General features: G+C 50.8%; 1 long non-coding RNA gene across 4 annotated transcripts in view; it reads right to left on the reverse strand.

Moving 5' to 3' along the window:
- The window catches only part of LOC140594196 (uncharacterized), a 38,628-nt gene extending 19,285 nt beyond the window's left edge, over positions 1–19,343 (reverse strand). For 3 of the 4 annotated variants that reach the window (XR_011994806.1, XR_011994804.1, XR_011994805.1), the window contains exons 1-2: positions 19,088–19,343; positions 17,717–18,022 (exon numbers count right to left, since the gene is read on the reverse strand). This is a non-coding gene — a long non-coding RNA (uncharacterized lncRNA). Of the gene's footprint in view, positions 1–16,517; positions 17,569–17,716; positions 18,023–19,087 lie in introns of all 4 variants that reach the window. The other variant, XR_011994807.1, reaches the window with a different exon arrangement.
- Between the last annotated feature and the right edge of the window lie 260 nt (positions 19,344–19,603).

Below are 19,603 nucleotides of genomic sequence, written 5' to 3' on the forward strand. Positions count from 1 at the left end.
AAACGCCTGCCAGGCCCAGAGAACATTGATCCTGATTCTTCACATATGTACTAGTCAATAAGAACTTTCCTGTCCTCCCTTCCTTGTCTCTCTCCTTCTATCCTTGACAGTGGAGAGATCAAAAATCCACAATGGTTAGCAAGACGAAGGAGAGAAGTGATGTCCCAGGTAGAACTAGAAAGAAGAAACTGACTTCTTTCTCACTGCAGGAGACTGGCCAGCAGCAGTTCCAGGCCCAAGTGGGTGATGAGAAAAGCATTTCTTTTAAATGAAGTTTGAAGTTTATTACTACTATTGTGGTGAATAGTAGTAATAGTAGCACACTGGATGAGATATGTTAATTATTGAGCAGAAATGATGTTTTGTAAGTTAAAATACATGGGAAACTTCTTATTACCCAAAAGAAAATAGCAGTCATGGATCAAGTTCAAGTTTTCATCAGAGGGGATGGAGGAGATTCATCCTACAGAAGGGTTGGTGAAAGTCATTTCTTGGGTATATCCCATGACTCTCACTTGTTCAATGTAATAGTTATAGGACATGACACACGATATCCCTTGCACACAGCTGGACTTGAATACATCTGAGTTTGCTTCCACCATTTCTCTGGGCCTGGTTGACCAGGGTAATGGGCAACATTAATCAGCTAAGGTAACTTTAACCAGCTATTGTGTATCTGATCTATGTTCCCTATGTGACTCAGAAGGAGGACTAGGAAGAGAAGATTCAATCTTAAACCTTGGCAAACACACAATTCACAAGACTGGAAACCCCTTAGGGATATCCAGATGGGATGACAGAGACCCAGAGAGAGGCAAGGGCTTCCCAAATCCATTGTAGAACTAGATGTGGAACCTGGCTCTCTTTCTTTCCTCTTTCATACTTATACCATTACTTCAGACAGCTTCCTCCTAGCCTAGGAATCTAAGAGAGAGTGGAGTCAAGTGCTAGATTGGCTAATCTGATGGTTTCTACCATTTATTGAACACCTACTATGTGTAGGGCCCTTATGCATGCTAATCCTAATTCGTACAATAACCCACCAAGGTAGGAGTATCAATAGTGTTTGCACAAGAGGAGAAAACTGAGATCTATGAGTTTAAGTGAATTGTCTGTAGTCATATAGTCATTAAGGAGTGGAATTAGAGTTCAAACAAGTCAATCTGACTTCAAAGTTAGTGGTCTTAAAAAAAAAGTTAGTGGTCTTGTCACACAAGCTTACTGCCTCTCTTGAGGGCTGCTGGAGTCAGAAAAGAGAAGGATCAGCAAAAAAAAAAAAAAAAGAGAGAGAGAGAGAGAGAGAGAGAAGGATCAGCAGGGCAAGGATCAGATCTGGATCCTTAGAGCCCCAAATGGGGCCCCAGCCATCCCACAGTGCCATCTTTATGGGAAAGAACCAGTCCAGACTAACCCACAAACTCTCCAACCGTCCGGAAGCCAAGACCATAGGCATAGGTTTACACTTTGCCAGTTCCTTCCAAGGAACAAAAAGTAATGCAAATTTTAAAAACCATAAAACAGGGGTGCCTGGGTGGTGCAGCTGTTTGGACAATCTGACTCTTGGTTTTGGCTCAGGTCTGGTCTCAGGGTCATAGGATTGAACCCCATGGCAGGCTCCGTGCTTGGCACACAGAGTCTGCTTGAGATTCTTTCTCCCTCTCTGCCCCTTTCTCCCTCTCTCCCTCCCTCCATCTCTCTCTCAAATAAATAAATGAATACATCTTTAAAAAAAATCATAAAGCAATGTGATTAATTTTTTAATTAGTTGGCAAATTATGTGCCTGGGGGTGTTTCATTCTCTGAAGTAGATATTAACTTTATTAACGTTTATTCCTTTTGCAAGTTAAATTGGTTCTTTGTGAAGGTGGGTGCGTGAGAGTGTGGTAAGTTCTCATTTCATTTGCCAGGAATCTTGGCTGGGGTTTACAAGGAAAGTTACTTTTAGATTTTTCTTCTGACGGTGAACTTGGCCTCCCTCACTCCCTGCTGAAACCCAACTCTTTGGAGGCGGAAACAGGGGATAAAAAAAAAAAGATAAAAAAAGAAATAAATTAGAGAGGGAAAAACAACTGAAGAATAAATAATTCTTTTAAAACAGTCACTAGGAGAGGGGATGGAGAGGGTCCCGGACGGGGCAGTATGGGCTCTGGTTGGGTAAGTCACATACTAGCTGGCTTTATGACCTCGCACAGATGGCCTACCCTCTCCTAGTCTCTGTCTCCCTGGCAGTGACATGGGAAGATAATCCTTGCTCTTGAGGGCCCACTCAGGTCTGTTGAGGTTCCAGTGGGGTATCATCTGATAAATTGATTTGACTTTTCAAAGCACAGTCCATATTGAAAGCTATGGCATATCCCTGACACCGAGACCAAGGTCCTTGAGTCTCTATCACTAGAGCCAAACTAACATCAATAAGGGAACCTTCAGGGTGACATGTGAGAAGAGTGTTTGCCTTAACTGAGCTCCTGAAAGGGACCCTGAAGGAGGCCTATGGTGTGGGAATGCGGGTAGGAATGAGTGTGCTGGGTGTCTAACACAGGTCAACATGCACCAGTGCCCTTGAGCACACACATCTCAGGACTTGTATATATGCGTATGGGGAATGTGAATCCCTGCATTAATATGGGGGACGGATGGGAATATTTGTTCATTTTTAGATGAGTTTTGAGGATTTAATAGGTGCTCTGTTTAAGCACTGGGGATTCAACTGAGAAACAAGAACACTAGTTTCTGCATGTGTCTGAGAATGTGTATTAGTAAGTGTGAGCCCTTGAGTATATGAGGGAGTATTTATTTAATTATTTATGTGAGGATGTGTGTGTGAAAACACATGTCCATGTATATGAAGGAGTGTGTATTTGTGAGTATCTGCATGTGAGTGAGCAGGAGTCTCTCTCTCTCTCTCTCTGTGTGTGTGTGTGTGTGTGTGTGTGTGTGTGGTGGGGAAAAAAGGAAAGAATTCTTGGCCACCCTAGAGAGTATCAAATTTTGTTAAAACACCATAAGGCTTGAAAGGCCCTGTGATATCATCTCGTCCAGTCCTTGACATCCAAGATAGAGAATCAGAGGCCCAGAGAAAGGAAGCAGTGTGTGGAAGGTCAGCCAGCAGCAAAACAAGGACCAGAATATACATGGGCTGACTCTGAGCCCAAAGTTCTTCCCCACTGAAGATGTGTGAAAATGCAAATGTAAATTAATTGAGAGGCTATAGGGAAGAAGCTGGGAGACCAAGCAGAAGCACAGACCAGGTCAGAGGATGGAAGGGAGGGGTGTATAAGGAGACAGGTGTACCCATCCAGGTGAGGGGCAATGAGGCCTGCTTTAGGGAGGGGTGAAGAGAGAAGAGAATGGATTGCAGGAGGCTTCTAGCCTAGAATCAGTGGCCTTCACACCCATTAGGATGTGGAGGGTGGGTTTTCCTTTTTTGGATGGTTTTCATGATGAAGCAGTTTCCTCTAAACCTGGGAACTAGTAGGAACCTGGGAGTTTATACAAGCATCTCATTATAACCTTCCAAAAGCCCTGTGAAATGGGCCTTAGTTTCTCCGTGCTAGAGGTGACACGACCGTGGCTCAGAATGAGGAAATAACTGCCCAAAGACACCCAGCCTGGCTCTGGCATATCTGAGACCAGAACTCACACCTTAATTGCTTCAAATTGACTATTGAGTAAGTCAATAATCACTTTTACTGGGCATCTACTTTGTGCCAGGAACTGGACTTGGCACCTAACGCCCCTTACTTCATTCAGCCTTTCAATGATCACTTCATCTTCCAGGTGAGGTGAATGAGACTCAGAGGTGGTAATGGCCAAGGATACGGAGCTACTTCAACCTGTACCTGAACTCAAGGCATCTGATTCCAATGCCCATAGTCTGTTGACAATCTTGCATTTCCCTTCAAAATCAGGACAAATGTGTTTGCAGCATAGTGTAGGCGGAAGTGAATTTAGGACCTTCCATTCCTAGAGAGTGTATAAGTTTAGAACAAAGGCTGGTTCAAAAAAGTTTTGTCAAATGCCTGGGTGGCAGGCCCATGCTGGGGATTAGAGGGTCTCCTGATCATCAAGAACCACGCAGAGGAAGTCAGATTGGGCCTCCAAAGTCCTGTTCCTTTCCTCCTTCAGATATTGAGCAAATGTGATCCTTCCTGGGTTTCCAAGGACAGTCATGTGGGGCTGGGGCCTGGAAGTCAGGTCACGTGGGACACATGGCCCCAGTAATCTCATTGTGAAGCTCAGGCAAAACCTAGGACCAAGAGGTCCTTGCAGCCATACTGGATTCTATGCCTTTGCACCCATTAGAGACACTGAGCTTTTCCTTCAGCAACAGGAATGTCGGACCTTTGCAACAGTGCCAGTCTGGTTTCTGTCACCCTGACCAAGTGCTGGCACCAAGAGCCTTCCCACTGCGTACCAGGCCTGCTCCATCACTAAGTCCATCCTGTTCAATGCAGGGAGGGTAATGACTCTCCCCACCAAGGAGTGAAATATAGAATTTGTCTTGTTTTCCTAAGCTTGGTGTCAGGTTTATCTGTCCTGGGACTCCCCTGGCCCTGACACTCTTCTAGATATTTCCTTCCCTCACCTCTATTCCCATTTCCTCAAATTGCTGACTAAAGTCAGGACACCAGAAACTGACTTTCAGAACTCCCATATACTTTCCTGAGATTCCCAAAGTCCAGCCCCCATTAAAGCCCTAGATGAAGCAAAAGAACAAATGGAACCTGGACACCCTACCCCCTCCTGAACTTGGGGTTCCCAAACTGGTCTCTCTGAGGTCCTGGAGCTATAGCAGTCCTAACACTATCCTTGCCTTCCTCACCAGCTTGGTTGCCAAGACCCCAACGTGCCTTGGCTCTAGTTTACCCAATTTACCACACTTGAGCTGATTTCTCCTTTTTCTTCCTAAAGTCTGACCTCAGTTCACCCTAATCCCTGAAACTAATTCCTGCTACCATTTGAGAGGCCTATCCAACTGCGTGAAAACAGTCTTCTGCCCCAAGTACACTGACATCTAGACACCACGGGTACTTCCTTCCCGACCAGAAATGCCGTCAGAGAGCCCAATAAGGGCTTGGCTCACCGCCCTCATCAATGTCCCCCCAGCATCCCATCCAAAAACATAGTTGGCAGAAAACACACCCAAGAAAGTTGTCAGGAAGTAACCAGTTGTCCCAATTATTTACTGTCCCCTGGAACATAGCCAACTAGATGCTGGCCATGCAGACGCTGGGAAAATATTTATGTGGGTCCTGATGGATGCTTGGCCAGCGAAGACTGCCCATTGTCATCTTTCTTTCTGCTGATAAGGCAAAGCTACACATGTCAGACAGCTCTTAGCAGGGCCTGGCAGTGGGGCCTGGCATCTGATCAGAGTGGGGTTAATAGCTGCAACCAAAGGACTCGGTTTCAGTCCTATCTCTGCCACCAACTAGTTCTTCCCCTCCCTGGGCCCCAGCTCCTCCATCTGTAACATCATGGAGTAGACCAGATGACCTCAATGTCTCTGGGATCCTAGGAGATTGCGACTCAGAAAGAATCAGATCTATTTTCCAGATCTGCCATCATGATGCCATTGGCTCATCACAGAGCTATTTTTCTTGGCATCCTGGAAACGTTCCTGAAATTCCAACATCCAAGAATTTCTCTTTCCACTGATTCAGTTTCTATAACCATATGGGAGAACTCCATCTGGAGGAGGAAGATCTGAGCTTAAAATAAAAGGGTAAAATAGAAGAGGGGAAATTGAGTTCAAGCAGTGTTTATCAGGCATCCAATATCTGCAAAGCTTGATGCTGGACCCATGAGGACAGAGAAGTGCCCCCTTGCCCTGCCCTCTAAGTGAAGAGTTCACCATAAGGCAGTGGGGACGGTGGTCCACAGACTCATCTTACTACCAAATTGACCCTCACGTTTCTTCCTCCTCATTAACCTCAATTCCTCTGCCTGCAACCCTCCTCAGCTCTGCAATACTGTCCTTGTCTGTGATCATCGTGGGCTCCCTGCTTTGAGGTGTTTCAGCCTCCCTAGCTCCCCCTCTGTGAACAGTTTGACCTCATGGGTCCTTCTCTACTTCAGAGTCTATAGTTATCCCTTCAAAGACCTTCCTGAAGTAACAAGATCATGGATACAACCCAGGACAAAGGTTCAAGAACTCCCACAGTTCTTTCAAACCCTGTCTCTACTCAGGGGCTCCTATGACTTCTCTGAGATGCTTGATTACATCTTAGGACCTACTGCCTACGTCAGTTTCCCTGAGTGGAAAACTCAAGAGTAAAGGGGTGAGGAGCTCATACGTGCCAAGCCAGGGGGGGTGTCAAAGATAAGTTTTCTGCATCTGGGAGGCATTTGATGGGTGGGGAAAAGCAGGAGATGCAGCCGAGGACAGGGACTGTGGCAACAGCTTGAAGGGCCTTAGGTGCAAGGCCAGGGGCTCCTGACTTTATATTTCAGGCCCCAGGGATATACAGGTTTTGAAGCAGAGAAGCAAACTGTTGTCACTGAAGAAGATCCTGGGGATAGAGAATCCATCCCAGGAATGGGAGCTCACGATGTCAACAATGATAATGACAGCTCGCACGTGCGTATCACTCCTATAAATCTTAAAACAAAACTTCCAGGCAAACTGATTTATTCCTAACTTAAGTCCTGTGAGTTAGGTAGCCTCATCCCACTTTTACAGAAGAGGAAAGCCAGGCCCAAAGCCACACAGATCTGTCCCCTCTGGGTCCAGGGCTGCTCATCGAGGTGCACCTCTCCAGAGAATCTGTCAGTGGTGAGCATGTCCACGGAGCCTGGACTTCTGCCCCAGGTCGGGGTCTGGACTCGCAGCTCTCTGTATCATCTAACTTTGGGATTGTCAGATTCTGAGACTCAGAGGCAGGCCGGCTGCCTCATGGGGCTGCTGGGCTGAGCCGTGGGTGGTCAGGAATGTTTCAGGACTTCCTGGGACCAGTGTTCCAGGTCGGAGTGTCTGGATTAATGATCCGTCTCCAGGCAGAGCCAGCTGAGGCTCCGACACCAGGCACAAGGCATCGATTAGACTTTACACTCTGAGCTTGCTTTCATCTGGGGCTCTACGGGTGGGCTGGGCCTAATAATTAACATTCTCCAAGCCCCCACAATGTGAGTGAGCTGGAGTGAGGGGGACAAAGAGTCTCTGAGTGGGCCTCCATCAGTGGCGGGTGTGAAGCACCCCCCACGTCCCCCAGAAAGCCAAGGCATGGCTGCTCGGCAGGGCACCATGTCTTCCAGCTGACACTTCAATACTACCTGAAGTTTGTAGGGTAAGTGGCTTTGGTCTCATCTTTGAGCTTCACAACACATCTATAGCAAGTAGCTACATGGGGAAGTAGCACTAGGACCATGCACAGGGGAGAACTGAGGCCCAGAGTAGGACAGGGGATTGTCCAAGGGCAGAGGGATCAGGATTAGAACTCAGCTCTCCTGCTCCCCTGCCTGGCAACTCCCAGTGCACGAGGCTGTTACTTGTAGGGCTGTTTAGAGCCTCCTGGCACCTCAAGGTAAGGGTGTGATGTGATTTTCTATTGTATAAAAGGAAATCATTATGGAGGTACCCTGCTATTCATTCGTGCATTGGTTCAGCCAGTACTTACTGAATACCTAGCATGTTCCAGCCTCTGTGCCAGGTGCTAAGGATGGCAGAAAATAGTTCCTGACATTGAGGAGATTATGTGGGGGGGTGGGGGGTAGTGGGGAACGTGGCAGGGGAAAAGTAGATATGCAAATTCTAAGTCCAATAAGGTGCCATAGTGCCTTCCTAGTAAATCTATTTGATAGTATAGAGCATTTTGGGCACGAGGTCCCAGGAAGGGCATGGATCAAGTCTACCCTGAGGAGCGAAGCATAGGCAGGAGTGGGAATGTGATCAGAAAAGGCTTCAGAGGGAAAAAACCCAAAAATGGAACCTTAAAAGAGGGCTAACTATTCATCAGTCAAGTAAGGGGTAGAAAGAGGGTCTAAGGGTAGGATCATCCCAAGGAAAAGGAAAGAGTTGACCCAGGCGGAGAGACAGAGCAGAGAGGCATAAAATATCAGTCAACTGAGTGCAATGGTTGGCTGAGGAATAAGGATTTGAGTAAGAGATCGTGGGAGGGGAGGCTGGAGAGATAAATGAGGAACAAATCAAAAAAGCCTCTTGAGCCAATGAGAAGGGGCCGAAGTTTGTCCTGAAGGATTCAAGGAAAGAGGCAATGTGGTCAGAACTGCATTTTTGGAGGCTCCTCCCGCTGTAGTGTTGAAGACATACTGAAGGGAAGAGAGATTAAAGCAGACACGTCTGGGAGGCAGAAGCAACAGTGGCCTGCTTTTATTGGTTTGTGGCCACTGAGGACACCAGAAACCCTTGTCTGGTCTGGAAAAGCCCGGGTCCTGAGAATTTTCTTACATAAAAAAAGGACTCCCCATGGTTGTCAGCTTATACCCAGGTTCATAGCTCTGGACCCGTTCCAGGCTCCTCTGGTCTGAGAAGAAACCACAGCAATCTCTCCTCTCTTCATATAGGATTCCCCGTACCACTATATCCATTCTGCAGGTACACATCCTCCCATAGCAAGTTCCCTGCTGCCCCACCACGGCCACCAGCACAAAGTGGCAAAGCTCCAAACCTTCACAACCTCTGTTTCAAGCCTTAGATGATTCCATCCTTATTTGGATTAATTGAGCATCTGTATGTACCAGGCACTGCTGGGCTCTGTGGAGGGGGCCTCAGCTCTCACCTCCATGGGCCCCCACGGTTAAAGTGCAAACTCCTTAACCCAGCATTTTAGGACCTTCTTAGATTGACTCCAGCCAACCTCCATAGCCTCATAGTTTCCCTTGCTCCCTCCAACTCTCTGCACTTGTCACAATGAGTGCTGCTTGATGTTCCTTAAATACCTTATATTACTTTTTCCAAATACACATATATTAGGAATAGAAATATCTTATTTTTTATTAAAAGGCTAATATGTATGCGCTCTAATTGAAATAACACCAAAGATGGAAAGTAGAGAGTAAAAATTTGTCCCCTACCCCTCCCACCCACTACCCTGAAAATCCCATTTCCCAGAGACCAATACTGTTAACATTTGGGTAAAATATCCTTCCAGATTCTTTAAAAAAAAAAAAAAAAGGTTGGGCAGCCCGGGTGACTCAGCGGTTTAGCGCCGCCTTCAGCCCAGAGCCTGATCCTGGACACCCGGTATCGAGTCCCAGGTCTGGCTCCCTGCATGGGGCCTGCTTCTCCCTCTGCCTGTGTCTCTGCCTCTCTCTCTCTCTCTTTCTCTCTCTCTCTCTCTCTCATGAATAAATAAATAAAATCTTAAAAAAAAAAAAAGTCATGTTGTAGCATACCAGCCTTCTGTAAACTCTTTCCTATCCTTCAGGACTCATTACAATGCCCTGTTCCCTCCTCTGAGAAGCTCTCTGTGGTCCTATATGAAGTAGGGGGCCCAATGCTTACAACAAACATAGCACTTGGCACCCTATATTGAAATCATCTGTTTCTGTGGGGTGCCGCCATCAGGCTCAGTGTGAAACTGTAATTGGAGATGACAATCCATGAGCACAGAGTTGTGACCCTCTCAGTCTCTGCAATATTCACAATTCCTTGCACGTAGTAGGCATGGAGGATGGATGGATGGGCAGGTGGATATTCGGGAGGACAGATGGATTGGGGACAGGTGGGAACCCCTATGGCATGCTCTGCAGAATTAGGGGGAAGGATTAGTGAAAAGTACCCCAGCTGGGGGTTAAGGACTTGGATTCCTGCTCTGGCCCCACCTCCTACTGCTATGTGGCCCTGTAGAAGTTCCTCGCCTTCTCTAAGCTTCAGTTTCCCTACCTGGACCTGAATAGTGGGGCTGGGTAGTTCCCCAGAACCCTTTCCAACGGATGCTCCAGAATGCTCAGCTGGCCCTGGCCCAGCACTCCTATTTCACACCTCTGTAATTACCCACCTGCATGCCTTTATTATAGAAATTGGGGTGGGGGCGGGGGCTCATTAAATAAAGGGCAAAAGGAAATTGCTGGCTTGCTGAAATGACATTGTTGGCGTTAACTAGATTAACTTCTGAAATGAAAAGCCCACAAAAGCAAAACCAAAACAGAGAAGGAGCCATGGCTTCCGCTGGGGGCTTCGTGGTTCCCTGCTTCAGCCTGCCTGTCCCCCAGCCTGGGCCTCGCGACCCATCTTCCCCGGTGAGGTCCCGGGAGCCACCTTCCTATGCTCACACGGGCTCCGTCTCAGTGATCCCAGGGACGTGGCACGGGGCACTGAGCCCCAGGCCGGGTCTCGGGCACTCCTCTCAGAGCTCTGCCTGTAGAGGCCGAGAGGGCAGAGACCCCAGGCAGAGGGCCTGGAGTCCAGGGTTCAAGGAAGCCACGGTGGAGCTGAACAAGACACCCCAGGGAGGAGACACCGAGGCAGGAGAGAGGGGGGCATCTCCAGGCAGTCGAGGGCGCCCCCCATGGCTGGAGCAGAGAGGGAGGGGATGACACCATTCCATTTTCATCTGGTCCCGCTTCTCAAGAGGCCCTAGAGGCGGGGCAGGTGACCCATGTAAGGCGTCCCCGCACCAAGCCAGGGGTGCCAACGTGCTAGAGTGCCCGGGAGGCAGCAGCGGAGGCCGACCCCAGCGCTGGTGCCCATGGGTGCTGAGACGGAGCCCAGAAAAAGAAACAGGCAAGAGGCTCCGATGGACTTGGACCGAGACACTTTCTCAGCTCACAAAACTTACAGTCATCAGGAGCAGGGCAGACCCAGGGAGATGAAGGAGGTGACCCCAGCCCTGCCCACTGGTTCCAGCGGCTCTGGGGGCTGGAAAGGATGGAGCCCTGATGCCTGGCTAACTCTCCAGTCTCAGAGGGAGAGAGCCAGTTCCTGTAGGCATCCAGAGCACCCAAGGAAAATCCTCCTCCACGGGTGAGCCCGGAATCCTCTCTGCCTTCCCGCAGAGGGCCAGCTAGGGCGAGTCCAAGCAGGGAGAAAATGGGGAAGACACACTATCCAATTTGTGCCTCTTCCAGATCAGATACTTTCCATGCACTCCGTCTTTCATCCTCTAAGGAGCCTGGAGGAAGGTGTTTTTCTACTTATTAGACAAAGAGACTGAGGCCAATGGGCTTACCCAAGTTTTCACAGCTAGTGACTATCGGAGCTAGACGTTGCACTGAGGTCTTTCCAACTCCAAATCTTGGAGCTCTCTCCCCATGTGTCTCTGCTCTCCAGACCCCATCCTTGTCCATAAGCTTATAGTCTCGTGTGCTGTGGCTCCAGTGACATCACACCAGCTTTGACTAAAAATCATGAATCCTATAATCCCTCTGAGCTGCTGGACATCACAACTGTCCCATCAACAGCCCAATGAGCATTTTAAACATGATTCGTATCCCTAGCTCCCCTGACCAGGGGAGGGCATGTGTGACATCCTGCTTCCCAGGAGTGACATCTAATGATAGAATTCCAAGCACAGGACAGAAGAGATTCTTCTAGGTGCGACGCCATTCCAGCACCCCTCAAACCTCATCCAGCTGCATACCAGCCACATCTGGCCTGGAGGCCACCAGCGCTCCCATGGGTCAGTCCTGGTCAGGATCACCAGATGCCAGACGAGGTCACTGGGTATTAATCATTGCCAAAAGGAAAGTTAAACTGAAAGCCAGTTCATTAAAGATTAAGCTTCATCTCCGTAGCCCTCGGGGAAAGGGTGCTTTGGGTGGAGAGCAAGGTCCTGTTGCAGGAGGTCACCTGCTATGAAAGCCTTCCGAGTGAGCCTGTGGTGAGGAGCTGGGAAGCCTGGGTTCTAGTCTAGTTTTACCCTCCACCTACTGGGGGACCTTGGGATGGCACTTCCCCACTCTGAGCTCCCAGTTCCTCCTTTGATACACAAAGAAAATTCTACAGGTTTCCTTGTGATGCTCTTGCCTATGTTGCCTTAGGAATAGTTTACACATGCTTGCTTTTTCTCAGTCTCTATTTGCTGTATAGCCTCAGGTGGTCCAGTGCAAGCTCACTTACTGTTCACTATATTTGTGGCCATGGAAAGCCGGCAGTAAATCACAACTCCATCAAGACCCGGAGTGCAGGGACTCCCATCTCTCTTCCTTGCTCCCACACTAGTCAGATTGCATCTCTGACCCCAGAAATTGCCCCCTTTGCTCTCTGGGAACTGGCCCAAGTTGTAGCTGGAGGAAGCTCCTCCAAGCCCACTGATCTACAAAAACAAAATTTCCCCATTTGGCTAATTCCTGATACTTTCCTTTGGGTCATCCCATCCCAGTGGGATCTGCTTAACCAAGATGTCATGCATGCCCTTCACTAATCTTGATCTAATACCAAAGCAATTCCACGATATATAACAAGCAGTTAAAGAACAGATACCTAATCATTCTGTACCTATACAAGGCACAGTGATGGTGTTGGGGCTACCGCACTGACCCCAAGTGGAAATGGCACCAGATGCATCCTGGTGCGAAACCCGAAATTTCTATTAAGGTGAGACGTCTGAAAACTATTGAGGTAAATAATGACAGGTTCTGAAATATTAGCTAAATAATGACAGGTAAGGTGGTTGGGATTGGCAACTAATTCTCTCATCTCCTCTGCTCTTAGCCGAGCTCTTCTTAAAACGAAACTAATCACTCTTCTGTCTGTAGATGGCAGCACTGGTCCCTTTCACTCCCCCAGGGGGACCCAGATTTCACCAGAGAGCGAGTGCTCCCAAGGAGAGGGGAGAGGAAAACAGGGACAACACAAGAGGAAATAGCTGCAGAACAAATGTACCCTCGCACATTGAAGAAGAGAGCACATCTGGTGAATTCACAGGATTTCCAAATCCTCACTTAATTTGTAAAATACCCCCTGGCAGGATCGAACTGGGCACCACAGATCACCAATACCTTCCTAGGGACCTTTGCAGAGCACGTGAACCCGGAGGAAGTTTCCCCAGAAGTCCACCGGGGTCCACAGAACAGCAAACGGCCAGCTGGCCTGGGCCCTCCCCTGGTGGCGCATCAGCCTGGACTGTCTCACCTTGGGCCACTGCCTGGGCAACTCCGAGGGCCCCGGGTTCCATGTGGGCAGGCGGGGCGCTACCATGGGGACACGCTCACTCCCGCACAGGCCCTCCTACCGCTCCCCTTCACAGCGGATCCGACAGGTTGACCGCCCAGAATATTCCAGCATCAACCTTGCACAAATGGGGAAACTGAAGGGAGCAGTGGACTGGTGGTCGGTGTCACGTGGCAGGTGCAGCGGGGCAGCTGAGCACCCGCAAGGCACCTGAGGGAGGAAAGCCTACAGAAGCCGCATGACGATGGGGCCCCGGGAATAGGGCACCCCACCCCCGGGGCATCTCTGGACAGGGAGTCGGGCCGCCCTCAGATCTGGTGCTGGCTGTGTGGCCTTAGGCAATTCCCTTCACCTTTCTGAGTCCCTGCACCCTCCCCCAAGTGGGGGGTGGGGGGCAAGTAGCCAACGAGATAGTGGCAAGGAAAAAAAAAAAGATTTTAAAAGCATAACAGCCCTCTTGGAGGTACTATTATTATTAATTATTCTTCTCCTCCTCCTCCTCCTCTTCATCTTTCACGGTTATTAATGACCTGTTACCTGCTAGGGATCTGTCATCCAGGAATTTCGGGAAAGCCTTTCTTGAACCTGTTTATATTCCCAGTCAGCGGCACCTCTCTTGCTCTTCAGACCCAGTCCGGGGAGCTGCAGGCAGACTCCTCCGCCGGGGCCTGGGTCTGAGCGGCCTGTCTCAGTCTCTTTTGGGGGGTCCGTCACAGCCGATGAAATTCAGGGCAATATAGCCTCGCTTCCTCCTCCGAGCCCCATCTGCGTGCTCAGGTCTGTGTCTGGGATCTCCGGAGGAAGGAGAGGAAGGTATAGGGCTCGCCTTCTCAAGCCCAGAAGCCCTGAGCAGGGTGGGGACACAGGACCCCTCTTAAGTGCCTTGCTAGGACTAAGAGAAGCATCGGGACCCCACAGCCCCAGAGACCATCCAAGGACCTGGGTGCCACATGCCCTCCAAGCCCATTTTCCTATGCGCACCAGAGGCAAAGTTCTGGGAGTCCTTTCGCAAAGACAGCGCACAATCCAGAAACAGAAAGCAAGGCCAACCACCTTCGGTAGCTACTCTGGGTGAGCTCTGCAGATCTAGCTGAGCCAGACGTGGCATGGTCCTCCCTGCAAGAAGTTTTCCATGTGATAGCGAGGCCCAGGCGTGAACCATCATCTCGCAAGGCAGGTTAGCTGACAGCTTGTTGAGGAGTCAAGAGCAACAAAAGCCTAGGAGAGGGCCCGACTGGCCTTGCCCAGGGACCATCAGGAAAGGCTTAATAAACAAGGCTCTTCTGAGAGAGGTTCTAAGGGATGGGTAGGAGTTTGCCTGGCAGAGAAGGCAGTGAACAAAAGGGAAGGATTTCATCCCCCTTGAGCAGAGAGAGCAGGAACACAGGAATGGAGAAGAACCAGAGGGATCCACCTGGTTGAGAACTGCCTGACGAACGCCCTCATTTCCAATCCCCACTGACAAGTCGAGTTTGGGACCCATAGGAAAACAAGGGAAGACCTTTGGATTTCTCTTCCTTAGGGAAGACCTTTGGATTTCTCAGCTTGGGAAGAACCCAGGAGAGTGTGGGCATCAGTATATCCACAGGCCTGAGCCAGCCCTGACTCTATCCTGTGGATCTTAGAAGGTCCCAGTGGAGAAGGGCTATTCAGACATTGCCCCCTCTTTCCCTTTATACAGGTGAGGAAATGGAGAAAAGAAGCCCCTTCCTCAAGAACCAGGGGCAGGGTGCAGGAGGAACCCGAGCGTCCTGCCCACCCCGCCCTCTGCTCCCACAACGGGGTAAGGCTCACCCAATCCAGCTGGAGGAAAGCTCCAGACAAATTCAAGGTGATTGTAACAGTAGCATTTTGCAGGCAAATTATACTCCACGAGCTAATTAGGAAGGGATTGGGGCCCTTAGCCTTAATTAATATCTAGTCCCTAACAACTTAATCCTGGGTGAGATCATAGCAGGGATTGCCCCTGAATGCTGAAATTCTTTCCTCCAACAAATCACCTATATAAATACATATATTTTAATAGCAGCAATTATAAAGTTCTCTGCCAACTTATGGGGCTGTTTAACATTCCTGGATCGAGGCCATGGTTTTTTCTCCCCATCTCCTCCCTCCCCACAACCAAAGCCTAATGAATAGTAACGCTTTTGTGGCTCTGCGTTCCATTTAACCAGTATCTCCTACCCAGTGGGTCTTCGCAGGGAGTTAATAAGCAGTCTGGGAGGACTGCCTGAGGAGGTCCACGAACCTGATCGTTAACTGCAAGGCCTAATCAGCATCTGCTTCCCACCCAGAGTCCCCACAGCTACGCGGCTCTGGTCCCTCCAGTAATGGATGGAAAATCGGCGATTTCCTGACAGTTAGCAACCAATTTTCCACCAATTAGAAGAGAGATGGTGGTCTCTGGAGGATGCAGGATGGCTTCGTGGCACAGAACTGGAAGGAAGAGTGATGATTCTCGAAGCACCAGGGGACCCAAGCCTGGAACCAAACCCCTCCGCCTCCCAGTTCAGCTGTGGCTTGTGAGGGTGGGAGGCAGCATCAGGGGCGAGAGGCTGCAATGGCAGGTCCAAGAGCGCTCTCCTCACGCCTCGCCTCCCGCGGCCAGCCAACGGGGCCTTCTCCTGCTAGCTCCCCTCGGTGCAGGACGGGTGAGAAGCCCCTCCAAGGCGGTTGATGTGGAGGCTTAATGACATCGTAAACTGGGGTTGGACAGCTGTGCCTTAAGACCCCAGATTTGTTGCTTTTTGGTCACCTGTGACCTTGGACAAAACATCTAAATTCTCTGGGCCTCAGTTTCCTCATTTGTAAAATGGGACTAGTCACAGCACCTACCTGATAGGCTCTGAGGATCAAAGGGAAAACATGTGGCTAACATGCTTACGTCACACCTCATCGTGCTCAGCAAATGGGTGCTAGTATCACTCTTACTACTACTCTCAGGATAGACGATGCTACTATTAATCCACACGTGGACCGAACGTGTGCCAGGCGTCGTGCTCCACACTGTGAGGAGCGCTACCCTGCGTCCTTAGCCGTGAGCCGGCCCAGCCCTCCACATCCCCCTGGGCTAGGACCACAGTCCCCTTACAGTCCCCTCCCGCCCCCTGCAGCCACCAGCTCCCCCATGCCAGGGCCAACGCCATCTCTAAGATGCGGAGTTGACTGTGCCCATGTCACTGGCTCACTGGCTGCCTGCAAAGGCTCCTGTGTTTTTTTATCCCCCCTTAAGATTTTATTTATTTAATCACGAGAGACACACAGAGAGAGAGGCAGAGACCCAGGCAGAGGGAGAAGCAGGCTCCATGCAGGGAGCCCGACGTGGGACTCAATCCCAGGACCCTGGGATCATGCCCTGAGCCCAAGGCAGGTGCTCACCCCTGGGCCACCCAGGGATCCCAGGCTGCTGTGGCTTTTACGGCACCCACTCCCGGCCGTGTCTCACCTCCTCCCTGAGACCTCCTCCGTCCCTCCGCCACCACTGCCGGGCCCTGTTCCGCAGGCCCTGGGCCGGAGCTGCTCCGCGAGGGCCACAGCCCTTGGGCACCCGCCACCTCTTGGCTGGAGCGGGGATTCCGTGGCAGGAACAAAGCTTCACACGTAGTAGGCGCATAGAGTGTGGCTCTGCGCCACCGCCGGCCCGGCCCGGCCTGGCCCAGCCCAGCCCAGTGACAAAGGGTGGGGAGTAACGCCCCTGCTGATGGGCTTGTGAGCCACGAGAGCCAGAGTCCTCCTCCACGTCATTTCAGCACACACTGCACTTGATTGTCCTCTAAGCTCTTGGGTAAGTGGCTGCTCACGTGGCAACGATGCTGAATCAGGGATGTGTCCCCCTCGAGGAGCTCAGGGTGCCAGGAGGGACAGGTGACCGAGGACAAGGCCCTGGGTGCCAGGGCTCCACGGAGGAGCTCCTCGTGGGCCATGTCACCGAGCATCTCACGCGGTCCTCATAAGCAGGGCGGGCGGTGAGCGTGTGACGTGCATACAGACTGGGGCCCCTCTGGGAGTGAAGGGGGTGCTGCTGGTGATTAGACGAGGGCGCCGGCCAGCCTGGGGCCGCGCAGGCTCGCCAGCACAGGTGCATGGCCCCTCTATCTGATGGGTATCCTTAGTTTAGGAATGAGGCAGGGAGGCTTCGGGAGCTTAAGGACTGTGCGCGCACGTTCAGGGCTGTCAGGAGCAGGGGTGCGAACCAGGCCCTCTGACTCCTATCACGTGGGCACAAATAACTGAGAGTCGAGGTGAAAAACAGCGTCTCCTAAGTGAGGAAGGAGACAGGCTGAGGTTGAAGTGGGAAGAGAGGCAGCAGCCGGAGAAGGGCGGCGGGCACTCCGAGCAGATGGGGAGACGCGCAGGACGGACGTGGGATGAGCGAACAGGTGCAGCCGAGAGGGAGGGGGTGTTTGGAGACGAGCGAGGAGCCGGAGTCTAGGCTGGGGTGGGGAACGGGCCACAGACGCAGGGGAGGATGATCACGGAGGGTCGAGGATGCCAGGCTGCACAAATAGGGAAGAATGGATGGGCGCTGGGCCTCAGCCCCTGCCTCCTTCACACACCTGCTGCCCCCTCCTCACTCACGGGGCACGATCACCCCAAGCCCACTACCCGTCCGTGTTTCGGATACCCGTCCTTTTCCAAACATACCTTCCATCCACCTGCCTCTTCCAAAGCGGCTGGAAAGCCCTGGGCCTCGATCCTAATGAGAGAAGTGAAGGGGCTGCAGAGCTTCTTGCTCCCCTGCCTTGGGCTGGTGTCCTCGGAGTTCTCCATTTGGGCAGCATGGGGGGGTGACCTGGTCACAGTCACTTGGGAGAGCTGGGGCTCAAATCCTTTTCTCTCAGGCTTTGCTTTCCTCAGATTCTCAGGGCCCATCCTTGCTTTCTGCCCGGCTGAGCCTCTGGCTCCTCTTGCATAGAAGCCAGCAACCATGACCCTCTTTCCCGGAAGTTCCTGTGGGAGGAGCAGGTGCTGTGTCCAGAGCTGCAGATTTGGCAACTCATGTGATCCCTGGGTTCCAAGCTCTGGAATTGGGAGGGAGCTTATCTCATGGCCATACTGGGAGAGATTCCAGATGCTGCTTCTGACCCGCAGGCTCTGAACTAGGCAGGTGAGGATCTTGCTGGTGGAGAAGAAGCCTCACACCCACAAAGACCAGACTCAAAGAGCACCCAAGGGTGTCTCTGCCTCCAGCACCTTCTCCAGCCACACAGGCAGCTCAGCCTTGTGTCTAGGTCTACCTTCCTCCAGCCTCAGAGGCCCCTGCACCACGGCCTGCCCAGTCTCATCCACTCAGCTCCTAGCTGTAGCCTTGCCACAGGATGATGACAACACACGTGGCTGATGGTGACCTTGCTGGCTGCAGTATCACCCCTCAGAGCCCTGTCCACATCTTTGCCACAGGGATCACTCTACCAAATCTGATCATGTCATCGATAGCTTTCCACCACCAAGACAAACATCTGAGCGTCTTACATAGAGCCTGTGGAGGCGCTCCAGCTCGACACCTTGCCCACCTCGTCCACGCGGTCACTCACGCACCTTCATCCAACCACTTATACATTCATCGGATACGCATGGAAGGATGGAAGGCCTTCTTCATGCTAAGCCCTGTGCTGGAAGCTAAATCACTCGTTGAATGATTCCAACACTCAATTCCAACATGCGTGTGTTGGGGGCAAGGGCTAAGGGGCGGGGGGTTTCCCCACAGCACCAAGCGATTCTCCAACACCACCTGGGTATCCTACAGCTCAACTCAATTCTGACCCTATTTGCCTCATGGGAGGCAGCGTCCAATTCCATGGGTTAAGGGCCCAGTCCCAGAAGATTGCCTCCATTTCAGAGGCCAATCCCAAGTCCAGATCCTCTCTGTACTTCTGACCAACCCACTATAAATCAGAGGCCCCCATAACTCCCTCTTTGGGTCGGATTGATTTGCTAGGGCAGCTCACAAAACTCAGGAAGCCATTTACTCACTAGATTACTGGTTTATTACAAAAGATATTAAAGGATACAAACCAACAGCCAGATGAAGGGATCTGTAGGGCAAGGTCTGGAACAGAAGAGCTTCATCCTCATAGAGTTTGGGACCCAGCATAGTGGCACGTGGAAGAGTTCTGGTCCCCAACCTGGAAGCTCTCTGGAACTTATCCATTTGGGTTTTTAATGAGGCTTCATTTCATAGGAAGCATTGATGAAATCATTGGCCTTTGGCAGTTGATTCGATCTCCAGCCCCTCTCCTCTCCCTGGAAGTCAAGGAGCGGGACTGCAAGTTCCAACCCTCTAGTCTCTGTTGGTTCCCCTGGCAACCAGCCCCCTTCCTTAAGTGCAGTCCAAAAGTCACCTCATTAACATAAACCAGGTTGTGGTGGAAAGGGGTTTGTTATGAATAACAAGACACCCATTCACTTTTATGGCCCTGAAGGGATTTCGGAAACTGAGGACAAGAGGCCAAATGTTATGATAAAAGATGCTCCCATTGCTCTTATCTTTCAGGAAATTCCAAGGGCTTTGAGAGCTGTGGATGAAGACCA

This window comes from Vulpes vulpes, chromosome 10 (genome assembly GCF_048418805.1).
Source record: "Vulpes vulpes isolate BD-2025 chromosome 10, VulVul3, whole genome shotgun sequence".
NCBI lineage: Eukaryota > Metazoa > Chordata > Mammalia > Carnivora > Canidae > Vulpes > Vulpes vulpes.